Below are 25,146 nucleotides of genomic sequence, written 5' to 3' on the forward strand. Positions count from 1 at the left end.
TGGAAGAGGAAGTCTAAATACAGCCGGCCAGGAAGAAAAGTGTGTGAGAGGAACAAACAAATCAGGAAATCCTCCACTCCCCCTCCTCTCTTTTCCATCTCTCTCTCTCCGTCCCTCTTTGTCCACTTTTGCCTTCTCCTTTTGTCTAATCTGTCCACCTTTCTCGCTCGCTTTTTCTCAAACCTCTCCTCATCTCTCTCTAGCTGGCTTGTTCTCTCTACCTGTCTATCCATCTCCAGCTCTCTCATTCGCAAATCCATAACTGCAATAACTCATTTTCTGGCCAATTCCAACTCTCTCTCTCTCTCACTTATTCTCTCGTTCTTTCTTTCTTTATCGATTATGCGTTCTTTGAATTGGTCCTTGAACTCCATCCACCCTCATCAAACCTTCATCTTCGCCGTTATATAAGCTCAAATATATGAGTATCAAACAGGCACACACACACACACACACACACACACACACACACACACACACACACACACACACACACACACACACACACACACACACACACACACACACACACACACACACACACACACACACACACACACACACACACACACACACACACACACACACACACACACACACACACAAACACACAAGGGTGCCACTCACTCACATGCACGCACACATGCTCACTAATAGTGGCCAATCCTCAAAAAGGGCTTTCGTTTTTGAGATACCCCTACCCGAGGTATAACAAAGCACAACCATGTTTTTCCATATGTCTAAGTTCTTCCATATATGAAATGCATGGCTGTATACAAATATTTTACTGCAAAAGTGGTTAAATTGATAGAAATTGTGACACACCCCCATCACTTTTTGGTAGCTGTTCAATAGACTACTTTCTAAGTCAAATTTGCTCTCATTCAGTGCTGTATGGTCCTGCCTGACAAAAATACATACAGTAACACATGTATTTTATTGTTGTGGCTATTGTAATTTGCTCCAAGGCAAACACCCCCTAAACTTAATAAACTACTTTTATTCCAAATTTGTGCAATATCAGAGCTTGTGGTTTTGGGTTACATGAGCTTAGGTATTTGTATCTTTAGCCCCTACTCTTGCAATTACATTAGCCTCCCCCCCCCCCCACAGATTTGATTTGACTCCAAATCCAATATGGAGTCCAAAATCCAATATGGATGCCACATTACTATTAAATTATGGTTTAATCACCTGTATATGTACATGTTTTAAATTAGACATTTTTCAGATTTGTGTACTGTACTTAAGACATGTACACAATATGCTCACCATATACACTCAAACACCTTTGTCTGGATATATAAAAAGGCAGCAGACTGCTTGGCATTGCAACACTAAGTATTCCAAGTCACAAGCCTCTTTGAGGATCAATGAGGCAACTGGGAGGCTCCAACGAAAGGAAAGAGAATCCAACCCTGGACTCTGACACTTTCTCACAAGCACTACTACTTGCCCCCACTGTGGTGTAACTTGCCCTTTCAGGATTGGGTTCTTAAGTCATCTCCTTATCATTTAGAAGTGAGCTTTGATTTATTGGTTGTCCAATACGTCTGTCTGAATCCAACATGACCTTCTGCTGGCTCACTGGATTTGTGATGCACATTGGGATGTTCCGTTGCACTCTGATCCTATTTGGGTTGAGCAGGCACATTGCTTCTTCCAGACAATCATGTCCACCATGCTAGCTGTCGGTCCTGGAGTTGCCATATACGTTGACTTGGTGACAGTTATGGTGCATGGGGAGGACACAACCACACATGACAATCACATAAGGCAGATGTTCACTACAATGAACCAACACAACCAGACACTCATTGACAAGAAAGGCCATTAACTTATTGGGCCTTCATATGTCATAGGAATTTCACCTCTCCAATGTCAATGCCATCCCGAATCTCCCTTGATAGGCAACTCCACCATCAGTCCTCCCCTCAGGCAGTTACTAGAGACAGAGACACTGGATCTGGACTGCCACCCGACAACAGCCAAAATGCCGTCTTGAAATTGCTGGAGTGCATTGTCCTCATATGTACATTACCAGTCAAAGATTTTAGAACACCTACTCATTCAAGGGGTTTTCTTTGTTTTTAACTATTTTCTACATTGTAGAATAATAGTGAAGACATCAAAACTATAATAATAACACATGGAATCATGTAGTAACCAAAAAAGTGTTAAACAAATCAAAATATATTTTATATTTGAGATTCTTCAAATAGCCACCCTTTGCCTTGGTGTTCTAAATTTTGACCGGTGGTGTACCTATTTGGCTACCAACCAGGGCTGGCCAGCCCATCTGACACCTGAACTGGACTCACATGTGAAGAATGAGCTTTCAGGCTGGGGTGACTCATGCATTGGTCTGGGAAACTGCAGTAATGCCAACATCCCTAGAAGGACATATGCCATTTACAGTATGGCAAACAAGAGGCACCTTAGGATTGTAAAACTTGCTGCATGTGATCGTTTATGATGACTGTGAGATAGTGATCTTTGTGCACCATCAGCTCTGCAACCCTTTTACTGTCCATCAAAGCCCAGGGATCATCTTCAAATGTACAGAATACAGTACATTTGGAAAGTATTCAGACCCCTTGACTTTTTTCACATTTTGTTACGTTACAGCCTTATTCTAAAATTGATTCAATTGTTTTTGTCCCTCATTTTTTTATGTTTGCAAATGTATATAAAAAATGTATCATGAAATATCGCATTTAGACCCTTTACTCTGTGCTTTTGTTGAAGCACCTTTGGCAGCAATTACAGCCTCGAGGCTTTTTGGGTATTATGCTACAAGCTTGGCACACCTGTATTTGGGGAGTTTCTCCCATTCTTCTCTGCAGATACTCTCAAACTCTGCCAGGTTGGATGGGGAGCGTCGTTGCACAGCTATTTTCAGGTCTCTCCAAGGATGTTGGATCAGGTTCAAGTCCGGGCTCTGGCTGGGCCACTCAAGGACATTCAGAGACTTTTCCCGTTGTCTTGGCTGTGTGCTTAGGGTCGTTGTCCTTTGGAAGGTGTACCTTCACCCCAGTTTGAGGTCCTGGGAGCAGGTTTTCATCAAGGATCTCTCTGTACTTTGCTCGGTTCATCTTTCCCTCAATCCTGACTAGTCTCCCAGTCCCTGACGCTGAAAAACATCCCCACAGCATGACACTGTCATCACTATGCTTCACCATAAGGATGGTATTGGCACGGTGATGAGCGTTGCCTGGTTTCCCCCAGATGTGACGCTTGGCATTCAGGCCAAAGAGTTCAATCTTGGTTTCATCAGATCGGAGAATTTTGTTTCTCATGGTCTGAGAGTCCTTTAGGTAGGTGCCTTTTGGCAAACTCCAAGCGGGCTGTCATGTGACTTTTACTGAGGAGTGGCTTCCGTCTCGCCACTCCACAATAAAGGTCTGATTGATGTAGTGCTACAGAGATGGTTGTCCTTCTAGAAGGTTCTCCCATATCCACAGAGGAACTCTGGAGCTCTGTCAGAGTGACCATTGGTTTCTTGGTCACCTCCCTGACCAAGGCCCTTCTCCCCCGATTGCTCAGTTTGGCCGGGCGGCCAGCTCTAGGAAGTCTTCGTGGTTCCAAACTTCTTCCATTTAAGAATGATGGAGGCCACTGTTCTTGGGGACCTTCAATGCTACAGACATTTTTTGGTACCCTTTCCCAGATCTGTGCCTCGACACAATCCTGTCTCAGAGCTCTAAGGACAATTCCTTCGACCTCATGGCTTGGTTTTTGCTCTAATTAAAGGCATGAGCTGGCGCACACCCAGAGAAAATGATTTAGTGTAGAGGTGCTGACTAACAGTGAATAAACTGTAAGCTATGAAAACAAGGAGAGTCGCACACTCCGTATGTATAACCTCCCAGTAATTTATTGGGTAAAAAAACACCTGACATGCACTGTTAACTGTGGGACCTTATATTGACAGGTGTGTGCCTTTCCATATCATGTCCAATCAATTGAATTTACCACAGGTGGACTCCAATCAAGTTGTAGAAACATCTCAAGGATGATCAATAGAAACAGGATCCACCTGAGCTCAATTTCGAGTCTCATAGAAAAGGGTCTGAATACTTATGTAAAAACTTGTTTTCATTTTGTCATTATGGGGAATTGTGTGTAGATTGCTGTGGGGGAAAAAATATTGAATCCATTTTAAAATAAGTCTGTAACGTAACAAAATGTGGAAGAAGTGAGAGGGATCTGAATACTTTCCGAAGGCACCGTATGTGTGTGGAGCTGTGCTACGTCCCTCACAACCAACGCTTCTTAGTCATAGTCCTAGCTACACTCTGACTCGGATGTGACATGCTGGACTTTTTGCCACATTCAACATAAAAAAACTCCTACCACAGACCAATTAGTCATTGGAAAGATCTGACACCCCTTCACAGACTTTCCTTCACGACCAGACAGCCAACCATTTCATTACTGGAGTGTCCCCAGCATCATTTAGGCTGGGATAACATTCCAGTTAGTCAATTGGTCTCTTTGGTATGCAAACTTCATCAGCTAACTGCTTATACCGAACTGTAGAAATGGGAACTGATCGCCCAACAGTCACAATACCCCGCTAGCCATACAGGAAGGATACTACCTTGGTCGCTGCAGCTTGCCCAGAATGACCAGTTAGCTGTGCAAGCTGGTCAGGTCCCAGAACTACAACCACCACTGACTACCTTGTTTCTTCACCCTTTAAGAACTCACTCATGTCCTGGTCACCTCAAAGACTTTGAATCAACCTTACACACTTTGTTTTAGCGGGGAAAAGAGGGCTGTATATATACACTACTAGAGTAGCTGACTGTTGTGTTATGGTTGATTTCCTGTAACTTGGTAACTACCTGTAACTACTGTGTGCTTGTGTGGTGAAAGGCTTGTTGTTATATTTTGTGGAATTGCCCATTGTTCATATGCTGTAAGTGTGTGACTGAGATTAAAACATGAACACACTAACATGTATTCACACCACAGTCTTTATAGGCATGAGTGTTGAAAAAAATAACTCAATTTACAAAATTCATATTTACAGGTGATTTAACCTTCATCAAATGTTATTATGGCAGCCATATTTGTTTTTTGATGCCATATTGGATTTGAGGCAAAATGTAAAGATAATCTGTGATTGCTCCTTTGACTTAATTGCGAGACCAGGGGCTAAAGATACAAAATCCTTTCAGGAACGTTGGACCCCAAAAAGGACATTTCGATGTCTGAAACCACTTGTTTTCCTAAGAGCCAATTACAATAGCCACAACATCAAGAAACGTGTCACTGTGTGCATTTTTGTCAGGCAGGACCATGTAGCACTGAATGAGAGCAAATGTAACTTGGAAAACTACCAAAGAGTTAAGTTTAGCTTAATAATTTCTGCCTATTGTATCTGTGTGTTTACAGGTCTATATTTGCAAAATGCTTCAAATCAAATTTTATTGGTCACATACACATGGTTAGCAGATGTTAATTTGAGTGTAGCGAAATGCTTGTGCTTCTAGTTCTGACAGTGCAGTAATATCTAACAAGTAATCTAACAATTTCACAACAACTACCTTATACACACACAAGTGTAAAGGGATGAATAAGAATATGTACATAAAGATTAATGAATGAGCGATGGCCGAACGGCATAGGCAAGATGCAGTAGATGGTATAGAGTACCGTGTATACATATGAGATGAGTAATGTAGGGTATGTAAACATTATATAAAGTGGCATTGTTTAAAGTGACTAGTGATACATTTATAACATCCAATTATTAATTATTAAAGTGGCTAGAGAGTTGAGTCTGTGTGTTGGCAGCAGCCACTCAATGTTAGTGATGGCTGTTTAACAGTCTGACGGCCTTGAGATAGAAGCTGTTTTTCAGTCTCTCGGTCCCCGCTTTGATGCACCTGTACTGACCTCGCCTTCTGGATGATAGCGGGGTGAACAGGCAGTGGCTCGGGTGGTTGTTGTCCTTGATAATCTTTTTGGCCTTCCTGTGACATCGGGTGCTGTAGGTGTCCTGGAGGGCAGGTAGTTTGCCCCCGGTGATGCGTTGTGCAGACCTCACTACCCTCTAGAGAGCCTTACGGTTGTGGGCGGAGCAGTTGCTGTACCAGGCGGTGATACAGCCCGACAGGATGCTCTCGATTGTGCATCTGTAAAAGCCACATTTCTTCAACACGCTGTCTGTGTTGGTGGACCATTTCAGTTTGTCCGTGATGTGTACGTCGAGGCTTTAAGATAACCTCATGCTGTTTGTTTCTCTATGTAGGGCAGACAATTGACTGCTTGTATTCCACATTCTTGCAGTATCAGTGGTTGCAGTATTGGGTTACGTGAGTTTATGTGGCCCACCCCTCCAGCCAGGCATTATTCTGCACTTTTTTAGTTAAGGTGGTATGTCACAACATCTTTCAATTTAACCACTTTTGCAGTCCAATATTTTTACACAACCATCCATTTCATATATGGGAGACCTTAGAGATATGGAAAAACATGGTTGTGTTTTGTTATACCTTGGATATGGGTATCTAAAAAAATGTGGGGGTCTTGCCACTAGCCTAAAACCGTGCAGTTATGAGAGCTGCTGTGGTTGAAACACTGTGTGACCATGACTCTGCAGCCTGCTCACCCATCACAGTCTCTTAGCAACCAAGCAGTGATTTTCCTACTCAGAGAGAAAGAGAGAGAGAGAGAGAGAGAGAGAGAGAGAGAGAGAGAGAGAGAGAGAGAGAGGAAGCAGTATTATTTTTCCCAGGAAGTGTATGTGACAGGTACTCCTACCGTTTCCCCTCACGGCCCGGTGCGGTTCCACTCCTCCATTCTATTTTGTTTGTTCTTCCTCCAGATGTGTCCCAGACGGGAAACAGATGCCTTCTCTCCCTCTTTCCCCCTCTCTCTCAGTCCCCTTTCTCTCTCTTTTCCTCCTTCTCTCCCTCTCTGTGTCCCTGGTCCAGCTGGTGGAAGGGACACCTGTCCTCCTCTCTGTTCCCACTCACTGAGAGAACGGCGGCCATTGTTGCGGAACAGAGGAGGATGTTGCCGTTTTTCTCCCACATACCAGTAGGACAATGTGTATGTGTGTTTGCGTGATTTGCCAACATTGGTCAATTTACATTGAAGCCATGAAAACAATTACTTAGGCCTACAGACACACAACTATTCTCATTAATTGAAAAGACATATCACGAAATGCACCCATTTGCTATGATGTTGCCATAAACATTTCTGGAAGCATATGGAAAGCAGGGATATTAATCAACTTCACTTCCTTATTATGAGTGGGCAAGAAATGTGGTGTTTGAAGATGTGCACCATACATTCGCTATACTATTCATCCTTACATACTTAGTCCTCTTCGCCCCGGGTGACACATAAAGCTGCAACAATCTTCTGCCACTAGAGTCTGTCTTTGGCCACAGCTTGTGTTCTCTTGTACTCTTCATCCTACAAGACACGACACAGCTGTGATACCAGGCTTTACCAATGGTTGCAAAGCCGATGGCGGAAAGTTCAATGGAAGAGACATCGGCGACCATACAAATTCAAACATATTTTAGATCTATTTTTTAAAATCTGATTTAACTAACATTGCCCATGGAACCAGAGGATCCTTTGATAGAAATTCTTCATCATTTGGGTAGCTGCAAGATCAGGCCATCAACTGTGTAGTGTAGTGTGCACTATACTCCTTTGCTGTTTGTACTAACTAGGGACATTCTGTTGTTCTCCAGGACCAGGTTTGGTGACCACTTCTATGACTCCTGTATTGCATTGAGTTGTTTTGCGCTGGCTTCATTTGGTCTGCATGGGTGTCAATGTATCGCCATCTACTGGACAGAGGCAGTACAGCAGCACACCTACAACCATCCATATTCAATAGCTGGAAGCTCTCTCTCGCCTCCTCTCTCATTCTATCATTCTACATATCTATCTCTACGTCTCTATCCCTCTCCCTTTCTCTTTCTATGTATGTCTCTTCTAACTCTCTGCACATGTATATTTGTCTCTCTTATCTCTGTCACCATCATCCTTCCTTTGTGTCGGTCTCTCTCCCCCTCTCCCTCTCCCCCTCTCCCTCTCCCCCTCTCCCTTTCCTCCTCTCCCTCTCCCAGTGCAGTATTACATTAAAGAGTCGTGCGCTCTGGAGATTCCATAGTGATTACTTTTTAGTATCCAGTGTCCCTCTCTCGTCCCACAGGCATAATGTGCAGTGAGTCAGCACCAAAACAGATACAACTTTATCACCATGACGGCACACTCCAGACAAGGACGTAACCTAGCTTTGTGAACAGATGTAGGATCTTCATTTGAGCCAGTTTGCTACAGCAGGAAAATAATCCTGCAGCAGCAGGACATTTGAATTATTATGTGGATTATAATTCATGGACATTTTTGTAGGGGTTGATGCATTTTTTCGTGAGGGAAAATCAAGTTAGAAATGTCAAAGTGGAATTTACAAACCTCAGAAGCCTTTTCAAACCTGAAATACACTTTCCTGCATTGCAAGTTATCCTGCAACAAGGTGATCAAATTATGATCCTACACCTGTAAGTGCATCTGTATGTGTGAGTGTTAATGTCAGTCTAATGCCTGTTGACGTGTGTGTGTGTGTGTGTGTGTGTGTGTGTGTGTGTGTGTGTGTGTGTGTGTGTGTGTGTGTGTGTGTGTGTGTGTGTGTGTGTGTGTGTGTGTGTGTGTGTGTGTGTGTGTGTGTGTGTGTGTGTGTGTGTGTCACTCCTGACAAGCTCCTAAAGGGTGGATTTCATCATTACAAGAAGATGCTATGCACTATGAAATGTCCTACCTCAATAAGCCTTGTTGATCTTACGGTAACAGTGTCATTTTAATGATGTTAACAGACCAAACAAATACTTGGTTGTTGGACAATTCCAGTAAAAGGTACTCTTTCAAGAGCTACAGTTCTGTTCAAAGAAAAGGGTCCTGTATTCTTTGCTGTTATTACACTAAACTAATTACATTCCTGCAAAAAGGGAATTTGTTCCATCCATTAAGAGAAGCTCATCTACTCTGTGTCCAGTCTCAGGTTATGTGCCAGGATCGTTCATCTGCTGACCAATCATTCTTCCAATCATTCTTCCAATCATTCTTCCAATCATGCAAGTTGAATAAATGTCCAACCATAAAACCTGACACTTTCAAGGCTATTTTGGCACAGCAGTCTGGTGTAAACACAATTGTCCACCGTTAATCAACATCCTTCAAGAGGATACATGTTGCTGTTGTGGTACATGTTGTCTCTCTGTGTGTAATGATTCCATGTCGTCAGCCTTTAAACATATCAAATCATTTTCTAAAGAATAATAAAGTATTATAAATAAGTTGAGGTCAATACCATTTCAGTTCAGTCAAATCAGGACATGAACTGAAATTCCAATTATCTTCTATGAGGATTTTTTCATTCTTGAATTGAAATGTCAGTTCATTTTCTGAATGGACCCTGGAAACAAACTTAGTTGGTGTATCTCTCTCATTTTCGGAGATAAACAGATCCTGGCCTCGTATTTGGAGAGGAATTAGACTCCGGAACCTAGCATCGGGGTGACACAGTGGTCATCGCAGGGGCCTATCAGTACGACCATACATCAAACCTTTATTAGGAGGAAGTCATTACGTCGTCATGGTGACCCAGCCTTGACCCCGGGGGTAGATTAAACTACAGCCCAAAGGTCAGGGCAGGGGCAGGGTCTCAACCAATCAGAGAGCGGACGGTAGCCCACCGAGCACTTTGGGACAGGACCAAGGTTTTCTGTATTGTGGGGTTTGTATTGGGGTTGTGGGGGGTGTAGTGAGTGTGTGTGTGTGTGTGTGTGTGCGTGTGCGTGCATGCATGCCCGTGTGCATGTTGTGTATCTTTGTTTGTTTACATGTGTCCCAGTGAGTTGACCAGCCAGCCAATGTGACTTTCTGAAGTGCTGTGCCAGCCTGGTGTTGGTATATGCTGTGGTTTCATCTAGGGTAGTAGAGGGTCAGTAGGGGGCATCGAAGGGACTCCCATCCCCCTGAGGCGATGGATTTGGGGCTGAAGAGTGATGACAGCTGTTGTCCCAGCCCTGCCCTCTCTCTTGCCCCCTCGGCCCCCCAGCCCACGATGCCCTGCACGGGGCAACCCTTACAGGCGCGATTGGGGCTAACTGGGGAAGAGGGTGTGGATTCAGGGGGCTAATAGATCAACTCTGACCCCACGCCCTCAGAAAGGGGATACGGTCACAGGAAGTTGAGGGGTGAAGTGAAGAGGGGAGATTAAACTGAGAGAGAGGTGGCACCAGATCCCCTCCATGCATCCTTCCACGTCAGAGTTTTCTTGGGTGTATTAGACGGTACAATATTGAATGCTTGTAGCAGGTCTGATCATAGGGCCTAATTTGATGCTGATCTTAGACGTGGTTGGCTCATGCAGGAACTGAAGCCACCACTTTGATGTTGTCAGCACCCCTTTCCATCCATACCGGATGGGTAATCTCTCGAGGACAGACGCATGTAACATAACTGGTATCGTTATGTCTGTCAACAGACAGTGGAATGTGACGATTAACAAGGAATTTTGATCCTGTGACAGACTGATCATTTGGACAAATCTTGATTTCGCAGGTGTTCGCCTATTTCGAAAAGAGAGGGGACATTTGGCCCATAGACTTGCCCGTAGCTTGCAAAGAAAGGGGGTGGAGCTATCGCCCTGCTACCGCTCCTCGTTCAAGTATTTTTTTCTAATATGTCTCCCCCCTGAACATAATCGAGCATCTGACGCAATTACGCAAAATTCTAGTTCTGGGTCAATAAACTTGGAATGGTGTGCTGTTCCATGGAACTTTGTGGTTTCCTGTGGCCATTTCCGTAACAAGCATGAGTGCTACTCCAAACTTGTTAGGTTTAACCCATTCTCACCTAATAAACATTTCCGCAGACCCCCCCCCCCCCGCACCCCAACCATCACCCACGCACGCAAACACACACACACATACTTTCTGTTACCCATCATCTACTGAATAACACTAGATGATGCTTCACATCCTGCACTTAATTTGGGGTTTCTTTCCTTTCTTTCAAAATGGAGTCGTGTGTTGTTGTTCAGTTCAATGTGACAGTTTGATGACGCATTAGGCCACCTAATTTATCGCTTTGCTCTTTTCCTGCCCTCCCTCTCTAGACACTGTGTCTGTTGTGGTGCAGGGAAGACATGCTTTCACTGGGACATGTTCTGCTCTCACGCACACACACGCACGCGCACACGCACGCGCACACGCACACGCACACGCACACACACACACACACACACACACACACACACACACACACACACACACACACACACACACACACACACACACACACACACACACACACACACACACCATATTCTCATGTGTATGTACCGTATGTGTGTGTTAGCAGGTTGCATTCAAAGCGTAAGAGACATATTGAAGTGAAACAGGTCATTGGTGGACAGACTAAGACCAACACAGGCCATAGATGGAGAGACATGATTGGTGGAGATCAACCTAAGGAGGCTTGAACAGAGAGGTAATTGGCAGAGGAAAACCAAGAGGGTGGGAGACATGTTGAATGGGGAAAGGCCATTGGTTGAGAGGGGGGCTCTTAAATCTCTTCTCTCTTTGATGAATGAAGATGATGACAGAAGAACTGTGATGACTCTGATAGCCCTTGAACTGGGGTGGGCAGGGGGAAAGACAGGGGAGCAGTGTGTGGGGGGGGGGGGTCCAAATGGGGTTTCAGAAGGTCAGGAGGGGACACCAGGGTATCTGTAATGACAGAGAGGAGAGGGAAGGGAAGGGGGTAGAAAGAGAAAGAGAAGCGATGAACGATGAACCATGGCAGGGGGAGAGACAGAGGGAGTCACGACTGAGTGAGTAAAGAAGATATGGAGACGTAGCGAACATGTCCGGTGACCTTCGACCCATAGAGAGGGGTCATGATAATAGAAAATGGAGGGAAGATGCTATACTTTGATATGAAGGTCTAACAAAGAAAAATGGCATACTCATCCCCAGTATACACACACAAACCGCTGAAGAAAACACAAACACGTCACCATTTAAAAAAAACTTATCAGCCAACATGCAAGGCCCAACTGCAACGATACATATCTTTTCACCTGTTTATTACATACAGTGCCTACGGACACAACAACATCCTTACCTATCATAGTGAACGTGAGAGAGAGAGAGAGAGAGACGGAGAGAGAAATGGAGAAAGACGGAGAGAGAAAATGGAGAGCAAAGGCCCTCTGGGTAAATGGCAAACTTGGGAAGCGATAAGAAAGGTGAGAAGCAAACATTCACCTGACTCCTATAGCCGCTTAACTGTGTCAGTCTCTCAGAGGATAACTCTGCAAACAAAGACTAGTGCTGAGAGAGAGAGAGAGAGAGAGAGAGAGAGAGAGAGAGAGAGAGAGAGAGAGAGAGAGAGAGAGAGAGAGAGAGAGAGAGAGAGAGAGAGAGAGATTAAAAAGAAGGGATGGTGTGAAGCGAAGGTTTTACTTCAAATGAAGCAAGACAAAGTCATCTTAAATAACCAGGCTGTTAATGGGTAACCGCTATTTCTCTCTCTCTTTTGCACGCCCACACACTCAGACAAAGTGACAAGGTTCTACACAGTTGCCAGGAAACCAGAGAATAAGACAAACACTCCAGATCGGATTGTCTTTTTCCTAATTAAATTGGTTAAATTACCTCCCCTTATCAGACTCCAGGAAATCCAGTGACCTCTGAACTTCCAAAATGACCAATCAGGTGATGAGTGCTGTCCAACACATATGTATGTATTGACACACAACAAACACACAGTTCATATGTATGGTTTACCATATAACTTTACTTATGATACAATTTTGTCTCCCAACTAAAATAGTTTGGCTTCAATTGATGAAATTGAAATATTGAGGTAAATTAATATTGCTGTTGTGAAATAGGGTAGGCAGTAGGGGAAACCAACACACACACTATGCTCAAGTTCAACCAACTGTTGCTTAGTTGAGTGGTGAATTGTGGGTACTGGTCCGGTGATGCCCTTTTGACCTCATTTTTGTGTCAAATGCTTCATCCCAGCGGCGATTGGGATAAACTCTGACCTTTGCGAGCCCCTTTAAAGCATGCAACACATAGAATAACTTCACACACACACACACACACACACACACACACACACACACACACACACACACACACACACACACACACACACACACACACACACACACACACACACACACACACACACACACACAAATCAGCGTACACACATCAGTTATCTATAATGAAGACATTAATGTGGTTCATGTGTAGGTGTGTGATGAACGTTTAAAATGGTGACCAGGTTGTCTGTTTGGCGAGAGGGAGAGACTGTGGAGTCAGGGTCAGCCTCTGATACGACTGCTCAAATACCACTTTATTACCCTGGCTGTGCCGTCTCAAAGGAGACTAACCCACAGATGAATGTACACACTACACACATGTATGTGCACACTTTCCTATAGTAAAGACATGTGCACCGGAAATGAAAGCAATTTGAATTTGGTCTGGTGCAGCAAGAATAGAGCTTTTAGTGTGTACCACTCCCCCTGCAACTCTTCCCTAAGTCATTGATGTTAATGGGAATGGGTTCTCTTCAGCTGACATACTTTATACGGAAAGATCAATGGTTACCTGCTGGGCGTCTCTGCCTATCGCACCTCCAACAGACCATAGGCCAGCTACAGGATCATCAGCCGGGGACCAACACCACTCCTCAATGTTTGGCTCCTTGTCTCAGTACATCTCCTGATGACTGAGCAGTAGCAGGGCGGTCTACATGGCACTCCCTGCAGCTGGCCTTCCTTTTAGACGTTAGCTCTTTGTTCCCTAACTCCCGTCCTTCCTCCTATAACAGGTATAATTGTGAATCAATCCAAGTTTAATCATGAAGCCCTTTTACATCATCAATTGGAAACCTTGAGAGGAACTAGACTCAGAGGGGAGGCCTATAGTCGCCTGGCTGTACCAGGTAGAAGTTGAAGGGACTGTGACATTCTGGAATTTACTTACACAGAGTCAGATCAACACATGGATACCATTTGTATGTCTCTGCGTGCAGTATGAAGTAAGTTAGCGGTAGTTTTGTGAGACAATGCTAACTAGCATTAGCGCAATGACTAGAAGTCTACAGGTACGGTAGCATTGCTAAAATGCCGGAATCTCGCAATATTTAAGAATACATATTCCCATCTAGGCGGTTGTGACTAGATGAGGTACAGCTACGACCGGAAGTGACTGTTCATAGCAGGTTAGGAGAGCATTTTAGCTAACCCTCACCCCTTTCCTAACCTTAACCTAATTATCCTAAACTGCCACGTTAATTCTGTCAAACAAGATGTTGTATCAGAATCACACGCTACTGTATAGGTCTTCATTCATAACCTTTAATCAGGAAGTAATTTAGACCTGGAAAACAGAACCTACAGAATAGGGTTTCCCAAACTCGGTAATCAAAGCTTGATGATGAGTTGGTTATTTGAATCAGCTGTGTAGTGCTAGGTCAAAAACCACAACGTGCACCCAGGGGGGCCCCCAGGACCGAGTTTGGGAAACCCTGCTGTGGAGGTCAATAAGCAGCATTGTCGTTGGTGACATCCTTCCCTGCATTTATAAGCCTCTGTCACCATCTTCTGGTGGCTACCAGCATTACATTGGGGTAGGACTTCTATACGACTTGAGTTTTTATTTAATTTATTATTTAATTTAGCCTTTATTTAACTAGGGAGGTCAGTTACGAACAAATTCTTATTTACAATGACGGCATACCCCGACCCAACCCGGACGACGCTGGGCCAATTGTGCACCGCCCTATGGGACTCCCAATCACGGTCAGATGTGATGCTGCCTGGATTCGAACCAGGTACTGTAGTGACGCCTCTTGCACTGAGATGCAGTGTTAGGTTAGCTCCCTCTTTGGTTTGAGTTGAAGAATTGATGACAGCACAGGAATGTGTACAACCATGCCCTGTCTACACGTTAATGATCCTCGCTTGCGATATGGTTTTTGTAACCTTTGGAACTTTACTTTCATGTAACCGAGAAATAATTGTCATAAAACAAAAGGCACAATTACCACACACCCATAACATGATTCCCACATGTCCATATTTCCATGATAAGGCTTGTTTGTGAAAGAGAGGTGACCATCTGTTCTAATTGGTCAATTCCATGCTAACAGAATGACACTGATACTCAGATTGTTCACTTTAATAGTATGCCAAACAGGAAGCGTTGATTGTCAAGTTAAACAAACCATACAACTCTATACACAATGACTACTTGAAACAATTTGCACAGGGCATAGTAGAAAACACATTTATTCAAAGAACAGTGCAGATTCAAAATTTGGTAACAGAATGAGAGTAAAATATCCCTCAGTTTTTTATGTGACCACGTTTTCCAAAAACTGCTAAATATCTATTCCAAATTAAGATGAAAAGATGTCCACAGAAAGAATGGTGTGGGTGTCAGCTACGATATGACCCCTTACATTTGAAAAAATAGATTTTGGTTATTGAACTACAGTGAAGTAGATTAACATGATGGTAACAGAATGACATCTTTGACAATACTTGTCATTGTCTTCATGGTGGTGTATTCTGAATAGGTACACAAAGGTAAAAAAAATTACCAGACCAAATTTGTAATAACCTCTATGTTTCACAAGTTTGGACATCACAGTACAGCACAGCACATCACTGCACTGCACTGCACAGCTAAGCACAGTACAGTACAGTAGAGTACAGCAGAGTACAGGTGAGTGCAGTACAGCACAGTCAATTAAACTTCAATATACTTGTGCGCTCTACTGTACTGTATTGTACTGACCTATACTCTACTCTACTGTTATGTACTGTACTGTATTGTACTGACCTATACTCTACTCTACTTTTATGTACTGTACTGTATTGTACTGACCTATACTCTACTCTACTTTTATGTACTGTACTGTATTGTACTGACCTATACTCTACTCTACTGTTATGTACTGTACTGTATTGTACTGACCTATACTCTACTCTACTGTTATGTACTGTACTGTATTGTACTGACCTATACTCTACTCTACTTTTATGTACTGTACTGTATTGTACTGACCTATACTCTATTCTACTTTTATGTACTGTACTCTCCAGTTGCTGTCCAAACCAGATTGGTTCAGATTTGGACTGAACAAAAACTACTTTTCAATGTGTCGGTGCTCATTTGGTGTCGGTCGGTGCTCATTTGTTTATTTGGATCCCCATTAGCTTTTGGATCCCCAAAAGCATCAGCTACTCTTCCCGGGGGCCACAAAAAAACACAAAATATGACAAGTAACAAAACACTAATACACTGACAGACGAGGACAGTCACACATTTAAAATACAGCGATACACAAATAGCAAAACCAAAAAAGAATGTGTGTTAGAGTGTGTTTGTGTTTGTGTGTGTCCCCTCACAGTCCCAACCGTTCCATGAGATGTTGTTTAATACATTTTTGTAAGGTCATTTTGCAGTTTGCTTGAGTAATTGGAATTGCATGCGATCATGGTTATGTATTGAACTGTGCATTGCCGTGAATTTGTTTTGGACTTTGTGACTGTGAAGAGACCCCCGGTGGCATGTCTTGTGGGGTATGTATGGGTGTCTGAGCTGAATGTTATTTGATTATACAGACAATCTGAGATTTTCATCACAGTGATATTTCTCATACAAACTAGTAGAGAAGCAGTTAATCTCTCATCAAGCCTCAACCAGGAAAGACTGACATGTATGTTGTTGATGTTAGTTCTGTATGTGCAGTTAAGGGCGAGGCGTGCAGCTCTGTTTTGAGCCAGCTGCAGCTTTGCTAGGTCTTTGTCTGCTGCACTTGAGCATATTATCAAGATGGGACAAGACCAGAGACTTAACAGCTAGTACAGTTGATGTTTGTGTCAAAAATGCTTTTTATAATAGACATAACCCTCTCCATCTTCACAACAACTCATAGGTAGGTGTCAGTAAGAGCAGGTGTAACAGGGTTATATTGGTGATTCCCCTTGCCACTTTATTGTTAAGCCAATGGGTCTTTAGTTTTAGTTTTGTCTTGCCTTCACCTACTCAACATGGCATCTTATTGGCTGGTTTGCGTAGCTTGCTTACGAGGGAGGATGTTTCAGTTAGAATCGTCCCAGTGAACAAGCACCAAACCAGCGGTAAGTTGTTGGTTGCAAAGCACTGTACTCAAAAGTGATTTTTATACTCCCAAGTGATGATTTAAATGTACAATTTATATCAACCGGTTTGTAAATGTTATTCGAACATCACACATAAGATGCAGTGTTTTTTGGAGAATATTGGTTGTGCATTTTGTTGTAAAGAATTCCCGCCAGTACTAGCTAGCAACTTACTGTGTCTGGTGGGGGGGGTTCATATATTTTGTACAGTGCGTGAGTGCAGAGTTTGGATGGTGAGCCGTGCATTGCATGACGTGCAATTTTGTGCTGTTCCTACCAGGTACATTGTTAAAGATATTATATTGTAATTGTATTATTTTGGTAACTACATGCCCCAGTGAACAAGCACCAAACCAGCGTGCGTGAGTGCAGAGTTTGGATGGTGAGCCGTGCATTGCATGACGTGCAATTTTGTGCTGTTCCTACCAGAATAAATCTCCATGACTGGTGCTACACTTTGGAGTTCGTGTCGAGGATTGATTGTACACAACGCAAGAAGAGTACTGTTACAGTGGTGCCGTGACCGTTCTTCTGGATCGGATCATCCTTCGCTGGATTTCCATCTCAGAACTTCGCCGTGGTTGCCGTTGAAGAACCAGATAAGACGTTGCTGGTGCAGTATAGTGCGATATCGCATTTCGCCACAAGAGGGCGCCACCAACGTTTTATTATCGGAATTGATGATTTCTCTGGCTGAGACACTTCACAGATAAACGATAACTTTTGTGTTACTTGTTTATTTGCAATTCTATTGTATATCTGATATAAGTAGGGTGAGTTTTACCAGTGTACTAGATATAGGTTAGATTTTGACGTGAGGTTAAAGAAAGAAATATATATATGCATTTTTTTGCTATTTACATTTTTATTAGTGTGTTGATTTCCCATTGTTAAAATGGAAGGTGTTGGGAGAGGTAGGGGTTTCCTGTCATTTAATCTGTCTCCATCTGTTGGTAGGGGTTCAGGCAAAATTCCAGTTGCTTCTACACCTATGCCTAAACTGGAGGGTTTTGGGAGTTTTGATGATAGTTTGCCAATGGAAACGCCCAAGGATGTGTATGGAAGAGGTTTGCCAAATACAGGGAGTGGGGAGGTCTCCATGGATTTCATAGCAGACATAGTACAGCAGATTGGTCATTCCATTGGGGAGAACATTGCCTCCTGTTTGGAGTCAAAGGCAATTGTTGGACATGTTGGGGACAATGTTATGGGGAATGCATGCAGCTCTAGGGGTTTGGATGTGTCAGGCCTGAACCTGGTATTGAAGTCTGATATCAGGGAACCGGTGTACTTTCGGGGGGATGGCTCTGAAAAGTGCACAGTGCATGAGTGGGAGGATATGGTCATGGTTTACATGCGTAAGAGGGGTGTATCTGTGATGGACCAAGCTGTTGAGGTTATGGGTAGGCTTATGGGAAGGGCCCGTGATGTTGTTAAAGTGGGCATACGCAGCAATCCCTCTGTTGATTTATCTAAAGGCCCGAGTCCCATCTTTGACATACTGAAACAACATTTTAGTGACACTGCTTTTTCAAGCATGCCCCTCGCTGACTTTTATGCCACATTACCTCTGACTGATGAACAACCATTTGACTATTGGCTCAGACTCAACAGGGCTATGGAGGTTGCTGAAGATTGTCTAAAGAGACAGAAAAAAAGTGTTGAAGACCCATCTCGTGAGCTCACAGTCATGTTCATCAGACATTGCCCTAGCGCTGAACTGTCCCTTATCTTTAAGTGCAAGCCATTACAGCAGTGGACTGCTGCAGATGTTCATGAGAGGCTGGATGAATACAGGAGGGAGCAGAGGTACTCTCACTTATCTAAGGTGACCCCAGCCATCACAACAATGAAGCAGGAAGTTGGTGCTGTCATGCCGATCACCATGCCTGCTGTGAGGCCCATCATGGAAGTACCCAATACGTTGCCTTACCCAGCCCAGACTATTCAGGGCTCAGCTGAGCCGATGGAACGTATCCTTGCAATGCTGGAGCGTGTGCTGGAGCAGAGACCACAACAGTCTGACCATAGGTTCCAAAAAGGGAATAGGAGCAAAGTGAAGTCTAATGGGCCATGTAACGTGTGCGGGGATGCTGGACATGATACTTACTTTCACTGCAGGGCCAATCACCTCTGCTTTCTTTGTCATGTAGCTGGCCACGCACGCTCTCAGTGCCCCAAGGCCGCAGCTCTGAGCACAGCTGGTGGAGTCCCTACAGTAACCACTGCTCAGCTCCCGGAAAACTAGTAGGCCTGCATGTAGAAGGGGAGAGTGTTGGGCCTTTTGTAGAGTCCCCATCAGTGAGAGCTGTTGATTTGGAGTCTGTCTATAAAAGTGTTTGTGACGAAATGGAGACTGAGAAGAGTATCATAATGCAGAACACACAGAGGCTTTCTGCACATGATGATTTATTTTATGCCAAGGTGTTAATAGGAGGAGAAGTGGAAGTGAGAGCTATGCTTGACAGTGGATCCATGGCTTGTACCTTGAGCTCTAGGGTCTTACCTGAACTGTTGCGTGCAGGAGTGTTGAAAAGTCCATCATTGAGTCCTACAGAGGTAGTCTTGGTTGGTTGTGGTGGGTTGAAGACGCGGCCTTTGGGAGTATGTGAGCTGGAGATGGAGGTGTACGGATGTAGAGTTGCCGTGCCTACACTGGTGGTTGAAGGCCAGAGTGATGACCTCATCTTGGGCAGCAATCTCCTAAAGCACTTGATTCGCCACCTGAAGACGGATGGAGATCTCTGGAAGAGGGTTTATACTCCTGTGTGTGACGGGGGTGAGGAGAGCAAGCTAATCAAAATGATGGCTAATGTGGAGAGATGGAGAGACGGTGAAGTACCTGACAAAGTTGGAACTGTGAGACTAAAAGGGGCTGTGACTCTAGAGCCTATGCAGGAGCACTTAGTCTGGGGCAGACTACGAAACACTCAGAATCTATCAGCGGGCAGTGCTGTTCTCATTGAGCCCAGCAGTTCAAGGTCAACACCAAGGTCAATACTGGTAGGGAGGACAGTAGCTCTATTGCGGGGGGATGGGTGGCTCCCTGTTAGAGTGATAAACCCTTCTCAGAAGACAGTGACTTTGAGACGAAACGCCACTCTAGCCGATGTCTTTCCTTGCATGGCTCTAGAGGACTTTGACTGTTCGTGTGTGAATGATGATTCATCAGCAGCTTTGCAGCAGCAAGTGCAGAGAACGGCTGATATACTCACTGACTGCCAAGATGACTTGACACTGACTGATGACGGTTCCAGCCAAGTTCACGATACTGACGGACCTGACAGTTCAAGCGATCCTGAGGTCTTACGTGACTTAGGTTTGACTGATATTGATGTCAACTCCTGTCAAGCGTCTCCTGCTGGTAAGAAGAAACTCATCCAACTCATAGCTGAGTACCAGTCTATTTTTTCCAGGCACAAGTTGGATTGTGGAAAAGCTTCTGGATGTCTTCACCGCATTCACCTGAGTGATGAGAAACCCTTTCGGATGCCCTACCGACGCCTTTCACCAAATCATTATGAGAAGCTCAAACAAGCATTGAATGAGATGGAAGAACGTGAAATCATAAGGAAGTCTAGTAGTGAGTTCGCCTCTCCCCTTGTCCTTGTATGGAAGAAGTCTGGAGACCTGAGACTCTGTACTGATTTTCGTTTGCTCAATGCTCGCACCATCAAAGACGCCCACCCACTCCCTCACCAGGCTGACGCACTGGCTGCTTTAGGTGGAAATGCCTTTTTCTCGACAATGGACCTTACCTCTGGCTACTACAATGTGGAAGTGCATGAGGATGACCGGAGATTCACAGCTTTTACGTCGCCATTTGGATTGTACGAATACAATCGTATGCCACAGGGGTTATGTAATAGTCCTGCAACCTTTTATGAGGATGATGCTAAACATCTTTGGGGATCAGAACTTTCTTAGCCTGCTGTGTTACCTTGACGATGTCTTGGTCTATGCGCCCACTGAAGATCTGGCTATACAGCGCCTGGAAATGGTTTTTGAGCGTCTCAAGGCTCACAACCTGAAGTTGGCGCCAAAAAAGTGTAACTTTCTGCAGAGGTCTGTGAAGTTTCTGGGGCATATCATTAGTGCGGATGGTGTAGCTACAGACCCTGAGAAGGTGAAGGCCATTACAGGAGTAACAGAAGCTGATCTGATGGAAGATGGAACTGACATTCCATCTCAGAAGAAATTGAGGTCATTCCTTGGGATGGTGGTGTATTATCAACAGTTCATTGAAGGTTGCTCGACCATTGCAAAGCCTCTCTTTGGATTGACTACTGGACACAAGGCTCCACGCTGGAAAAAGAAGCAACGCTCACCTGTCAGGAAGTTGACGGCTGCCGACTGGACAACAGAATGCAGACAGGCCTTATTCCAGCTAAAGCAAGCCTTACTGGACCAGGTTTTGTTGGCCCACCCCAACTTCGAAAAACCCTTTCTACTCTCGGTGGATGCGTCCAGCAATGGCTTAGGTGCTGTGCTGTCCCAGGTGCAGGAACAGGGAGCTACAGCGAGACCTATAGCCTTCGCGAGCAAGTCCCTCAGTTATGCGCAGTCGAGGTATCCTGCGCACAGGCTCGAGTTCTTTGCCATGAAATGGGCTATCTGTGACAAGTTCCACCACTGGCTACGGGGGCAGCACTTCACGGTATGGACGGATAATAATCCCTTGACATACATTCTGACCAAAGCAAAGCTTGATGCTTGTGAACAGAGATGGGTCGCCAAGCTGGCACCGTACGAGTTTGACATCAAGTACATCCCTGGAAAAATAAATGTTGTTGCAGATGCTTTGAGCAGAGAGCCCTTCGTACGACCCAGTGCACTCCATCGCCTGACAAGGGTTCCGTACGAGACCTTACTAGCTGAAGCCGACGCTGTGCGCACAGACAGAGTGCAAGATGTGTTTCGCTGGTCCAGCCACCCCTTTGACAAAGCCTCTGACTCCAACGAAGTGGTCATTAGCTGCCAGGCTACTGTTGACCCCCCATCTGGTGCTTTATCAAGACATGAAGTTGCAGCTGTTCTTCACTCACACAGGTGCTGGGGGGGTGAAGTGGGCTCACATGCACTGCTGTTGCCACAGCTTCCACAAGCTGTTATGCCATCAGAGCAGACCGATGTCAATGTTCTGCCACACAACCTTCTGATGAGTAAGCAGCGTGATGACAATGTGATCAGCAGAGTGATCTTCTTTGTGGAGAGGGGGAGAAGACCATCCCGGAGAGAGCGTGCCCATGAGAGTGTTGAGGTTTTGTGTCTTCTCAGAAGTTGGGACAAGTTGACCATGAAGATGGGTGTACTGTATCGTGTTTCAAAGAATGTGGTTACAAAGAGGAAAACGTATTTGTATGTGGTTCCAGCCTCCATGAAAGCAATGGTGTTGAAGGGTGTCCATGATGAAGCTGGTCACCAGGGCCAACAGAGAACAGTCTACCTGACAAGACAGAGGTTCTTCTGGCATGGCCTGGAGAGGGAGGTAAAAGCATATGTGAAGTGCTGCAGGAGATGCGTCGTGAGCAAGACTCCTGAACCGGAAGCAAGAGCTCCTCTTGAGAGCATAATAACAACTGAGCCTCTTGAACTAGTGTGCATAGACTTCTGGTCTGCAGAAGATTCTTCAAACAAGTCCTTGGATGTGCTCGTTGTTACTGACCACTTTACCAAATTGGCTCATGCCTTCTTGTGTCCGAACCAGTCTGCTAAGTCAGTAGCTCATCAGTTGTGGAACAACTATTTCTGTGTCTACGGGATGCCTCGCCGTATACACTCAGACCAGGGAGCCAACTTTGAGAGCGCTTTAATAGCTGAACTGTTGAGTGTTGCAGGTGTTCAGAAGTCTCACACCACACCGTACCATCCGATGGGGAACGGGTCCTGCGAAAGGATGAATAGGACGTTGGGAAACATGATCCGGGCCCTGCCAACGAGAGCAAAGCACAGATGGCCTCAGGCGCTGAAGTCCCTCACATTTGCGTACAATTGTACAATCCACGAGACCACAGGCTTTGCCCCTTTCCTGCTAATGTTTGGGAGGACGCCAAGACTGCCTGTTGACATAGTCTTTGGCTCTGTCATAGAGAACCCAGAAGTTGTCGACTATGACCAGTTTGTTCAGTCTTTGAGGAGAGATCTGAAAGAAGCCATGAATACAGCACAGGCATCTGCAGCGAAGCAGTTGAAGAGGCATGCTGACCTTTATGACAGAAGAGTCAGAGGAGCACCAGTGGAGATTGGGGATCGAGTGTTACTGGCTAACAAGGGGGAGCGGGGAAAGCGGAAGCTCGCTGACCGTTGGGAGGATACTGTCTACCTTGTCACTGGATTGAATGCTGACAGTCACACTTTTAAGATTCAGAACAGCTCCACTGGACGGGAGAAGACGGTACATCGCAACCTGATAATGCCAGTCAACTTCCTTCCTCTTCCCTATGCTGCTGTTGATGAGGGAACAGACATGTCTGGATTAACAGAGTCTGAGGGCATGAATGACAGCCTTGTGGTCTCAGCTGCCATGGACACTGCAGTGGATGATGATGCTGAGTACAGAACAAGAGTGTGGGTGTCAGAATTGCCTTCTGAAGGAACAGGTGACACAAGCCTGGAGGGTGATGTGCGATCCTTGGATGCTCGGGATATTCCACCTTTGGATTCTGTGGAAGATATACTGCAGCTGGAAGGTCTGCCTCGATCAGAGAGTCTTCAAGAATCTGACCGAGACCGTAACAGTGTAGTGAGTGAGCTAATTGACCAGTCTTCTTATGATATCCGTACTGACCTACCAAACTCGGACAATTCCTTAACTGATCAGTTACAGACGGACTGTGTTGACAGACCCACTGTTGCAACAGTACACAACACTGTTACCCCTTATGCAGTTGAAGGTAGTCGGGGTCGTATTAGGTCAAGGGCAGGAAGACTATTTAAACCAGTGTCAAGACTGATTGAGATTATGAATCAGCAGACAGTTAGCTCTTGAAGGTTAAATATGTGAATAGAGGGTCAATGGTATTGACATCTTTTATTTGTTTTGCTTTTACATCATTGTGACCATGATTAGAGGTTGCAAGCTGGTAATGTGACGGATATGATCAACTCTCTTATGGTAGTTTATTTTATTACTTGGATGTTTTAAAGTCACTGAGTGTACTTAACATGTAACAGGCATGTTTACCTATGAGGGCTAAGGGGATTGATCAACCGCTTTTCACTCTAATTCTCAAGGAGAATAGTCTAATGACTGGAATATTTAGTGACTGATTTAAAGCAGGGTCTGCATCCTTGATATACACAGCTTTACCTTTTAGTTTCTCTATTAGGTAGTATAAAAATATCTCAATTTTTTTTCTCTGGATTATTCTGTACATATGTTGAGTGTTTCTGTATCTGGTATGTTTGCACAGTGCTGTTTTGTATTTTTATTATTTTTCTTTGCAAGTGGAATTCAGTAGGGGGGAGTGTAACAGGGTTATATTGGTGATTCCCCTTGCCACTTTATTGTTAAGCCAATGGGTCTTTAGTTTTAGTTTTGTCTTGCCTTCACCTACTCAACATGGCATCTTATTGGCTGGTTTGCGTAGCTTGCTTACGAGGGAGGATGTTTCAGTTAGAATCGTCCCAGTGAACAAGCACCAAACCAGCGGTAAGTTGTTGGTTGCAAAGCACTGTACTCAAAAGTGATTTTTATACTCCCAAGTGATGATTTAAATGTACAATTTATATCAACCGGTTTGTAAATGTTATTCGAACATCACACATAAGATGCAGTGTTTTTTGGAGAATATTGGTTGTGCATTTTGTTGTAAAGAATTCCCGCCAGTACTAGCTAGCAACTTACTGTGTCTGGTGGGGGGGGTTCATATATTTTGTACAGTGCGTGAGTGCAGAGTTTGGATGGT

General features: G+C 44.4%; 1 long non-coding RNA gene and 1 pseudogene across 1 annotated transcript; both read right to left on the reverse strand.

Annotated features, from left to right (window-relative positions):
* Positions 1-3,091: 3,091 nt before the first annotated feature.
* Positions 3,092-19,144, reverse strand: LOC139572593 (uncharacterized; annotated as a pseudogene).
* Positions 19,145-19,348: 204 nt separating this feature from the next.
* On the reverse strand, positions 19,349-20,674 carry LOC139573679 (uncharacterized). The gene is made up of 2 exons (XR_011674639.1): positions 19,746-20,674; positions 19,349-19,492 (listed from the first exon to the last, which is right to left on the reverse strand). It is a non-coding gene; the product is annotated as an uncharacterized lncRNA (long non-coding RNA).
* Between the last annotated feature and the right edge of the window lie 4,472 nt (positions 20,675-25,146).

Source organism: Salvelinus alpinus, chromosome 4 (assembly GCF_045679555.1).
Source record: "Salvelinus alpinus chromosome 4, SLU_Salpinus.1, whole genome shotgun sequence".
Lineage (NCBI taxonomy): Eukaryota > Metazoa > Chordata > Actinopteri > Salmoniformes > Salmonidae > Salvelinus > Salvelinus alpinus.